At 50.4% G+C, this 3284-nt stretch overlaps 1 protein-coding gene across 1 annotated transcript in view; it reads right to left on the reverse strand.

Moving 5' to 3' along the window:
* Window positions 1–3284, reverse strand: part of COL13A1 (collagen type XIII alpha 1 chain) — a 182371-nt gene that overhangs the window by 178040 nt on the left and 1047 nt on the right. The gene's annotated exons all lie outside the window — the stretch shown is intronic.

Raw genomic sequence — 3284 nt, forward strand, 5'->3', positions numbered from 1 at the left:
AAATAAATAAATAGAATAAATAAAGGCGAGGGCCGCTGCCCAAAGGCGCGATCCGAGCTGCGGGGCAGGGGGAAAGGGGTTGTGTTGCTGGAAAATGTCCCTTTCCTTTGCTCCCGGCAAAGAGGATGGAAAAATTAGCAGCAGGAGGGGGGAAAGCCGAGAAAACACAACCAGCGGTAATCGGGGTACGCCCAGGTGAGAAAAAGTTATTTCGAAGAACGTTCCAAGTCCAGGAAAGTTAGGGGAATCTGGCCGGCTCCCCTTTCTCCGCCCCGTCTTTCTCTTCAAGTATTTGCAATCTTCGAGTTGCTTCTGCGCTGCCGGTGCTTCTTAGTGTCTCGCGTCTCCCAGGCGAGCCAGTTTCAGTCCCGAGGCCAAGGGGTGCACATGGAGGGCTCCATGGGCAGAGGTGGGTCGTGGCCGCTGCAGAGGAGCGCTGGGGCCGATTCCGGCGCCTCTGTAACTTGACACACTAGCTGCGGCTGCACGGATCGGATGAGCAAACCGTGCTACTTCCCAAACTAATCTCTCCCGCCCCCTCTCCCTCCACCTCCGCCCCTCTCCTCCTCCACCTCCTGCGGGGCTGATGGCTTGGATTTGTTTATTTATGCAAACTCGCCTGGGGTGGGGGGCGTGGTGTGCAGGGCCCGCTGCCCCCACCCACCGGGCCCCAGAGCCCCTCTCCCGTGCTCCCTGTCCCCTTTGAAGTCACACTTGGGGTTATTTATAGGCAGGAAGGGGGTGTGGAGTGGAGTTAGGGCTTCACTTCTCTCCCTTTCTTCGGGTTCACATCAAGAGCCCTCTTCGCCTTCCGCAGAAGTCAGGGGGCCAGGCATCGCTCAGCTTTCTGACAGGTAGGCAAAGTCAGCCTTTGGGATCCTCCAAAGAGCCTGGTTATTGTCGGGTATCTAGATGGATCTTCATGTCCTGAGCAGGACAATCTGAATCCTTTCCCTGCCATTGTCCCCTGATCCTCTTGCCCCGCCTCCCCAACCCGCTCTACCTTGGGCTCTGCACCCCCTGAGTCCTGCAGCTTCTCCAGCTCCTTTGGTGAGACTTCATTTCCACAACCACACCTTTATTCCCCCGTGACAAGTCGGACCTCCAGGGGGCAGCAGAACTGGTGCCCTTTCTCTCTTTCAGGACTGAGACATACCAAGGTACAGAAGAATAAAAACTGAGCAGAAGGGTTCATCCAGGGTATCCAAGGAGGCAGATCCTGCTGCCTGCCAGCCTTGACCCCTCCCATCTTGCCTGCCATTGATCTGAGACCCATTCAATCCTTGTGCTGTCAGAACAGCCTTGCCTCAACCATGCCAGCTATCAAAGGTGAACAGTTCTCACACAAGCTCTTACCCATCCCTGTGAGAGCCCTCACTCCCTCCTGCTGTCATTTCCTAAGTCCCAGTAGAGAAAAGCTGCCTGAAGGGCATTTTGTAGTTTCCTCTCTTCGTTTGTCACCTCTCCCACTTGAAGTAACATTTGTAATTAAGAGAGTTTATCTCCTTGGGCCTTCCTGCAAAGAGGTGGTGGGATTGAGTTTATAGAGAAAACCTATTTCCCAGGAACAGCCAGCAGGGGATAAAAGGCTGGTCTTTGAAATATGAAATGGGGATGGGGGCGACAGGAGCGTTGTGATTCCATTTTATAATAATAGGTGGTGCTACTTTCACATTCTATATATTGACCTGATTTGTCTTAATATGTAGTACAGTATCACAGCACATCTAAGTGTGGCTTATTTGATAAGGTAACACAGTAACATAGTATTTATAAATAATAAGTATTATAACATTGTCTGCTGGGTCAGTCAGCCACTATGGAGGACTATAGGGATAGAAAATGATGCTGTGGAAAGGGCTGGTGGCCAGGAGCTCTGGATCAGACTTAGCTGTAGCATTTCCTTAATGCGGGACATTGGGTAAGTGGTAAGTGTGCCTGTTTCCCTTCCCTGCTGTGAGGTATCTCAATTGGGCTGTACAGAGTAACTCCTAAGAAACACAGTAGTGTTGAAGACCACCAGGGGGCGCCAGAGAATTTCTGCACTGAGAGGTACTGTCGGGATTCAGGGACTTTGATTCAGGCCCCCCGCAATCCCCCTCGCCATCCCTCCATCCTGCAAGGGTAGTGGAAATGCAGGAACTGAATTGGGGGTTAGTTTCATCCTTCCTTGTCTTACAAGCTGATCTTTTCTCTTTCAGGACCTTGGGGGCCCTCAGGAATGCTAATGCAGTGAAACCTAAAAGGTTTGGGGCCAGCGCATCCTCCGTGACTGGGAGCTGAAGGAGGAGGATACCATGCTGGCCTGACCCCAGCATCAGAAATGACATGCCCAAACCCTGGAGACTTCCAGGGGGACTCTGGAGTCAGAGAAACCCAAGTATAAATCATAGTTCTGTCAATGTCAGTTACCTAATGTCTCTGAGCCTCTGTTTTCTCGTTTACAAAATGAAAGAACTTAAGCTTGGGAAAACTCATTGAGGTAATGCATGTAAAGCACTTAACACAGTGCCTGGCACATAGTAGGCACTCAATAAAGGGTATCTGCTTCCTTCTTTAGGCATTCATGGCTGCTAATGCCAGCTAACATACAGTCACCCCTGGGCTCCCAGCTGTAAAACAGGAAGAAATTTCAATCCCAAGAGGTAGCAAGTGAGTCACAGCCCCCCTTTCCATAACTGATAGCTGGGATAGCAGCTCGTGGGAGGCAGGCCTTAGCCTGAGTGGGGGCCCCCCGTCCCCAGATGTCCTGTCCTTCCTTTACGCGCTGTCTGAAATTCTTACCCTGGGGATTTCTCCCTTCCTGTTAAGCAGTGCCCACCCCAGGCAAATGTTACAGGGTAATTGGATTTATCTTGAAACCTCTTTCTGCAGAAGTGGGCCTAGAGTCGGGGGAGTGAAAAGACCTGCTTTCCAGGAGCTTAAAGTCTAGCAGGTAAGATAAGATATATTCAGAAACAACTGCCATAAAAGACAGAAGAGCGAAAATCCACAGAACAGAGTAAAGGCCATAAGAAGGTGCTTTGGGGGTTACCAGGAAGAAAGGCAGACATCCTGTGGCTCAGGAAGAGTCCCTAGGAAATAGGGTTTCTTGTTTGTAACTAGAAGACAGAGGGCTTCCAGTGGTAACCCAAAGAGTTAGACTTCAATCTGGGGTCACGGCTATGCTCCTAGATAAAAATGTATATTCTGGATACCAGAATAAAAAGCTAAGAAAAAAATGCCCCTATGTATACAGGCTGTACTGTACCTGAAGCATTTTCTGTGTTTTTCTGCTTCCAGGT

The sequence above is a fragment of the Pteropus alecto genome, unplaced genomic scaffold (genome assembly GCF_000325575.1).
Source record: "Pteropus alecto unplaced genomic scaffold, ASM32557v1 scaffold155, whole genome shotgun sequence".
NCBI lineage: Eukaryota > Metazoa > Chordata > Mammalia > Chiroptera > Pteropodidae > Pteropus > Pteropus alecto.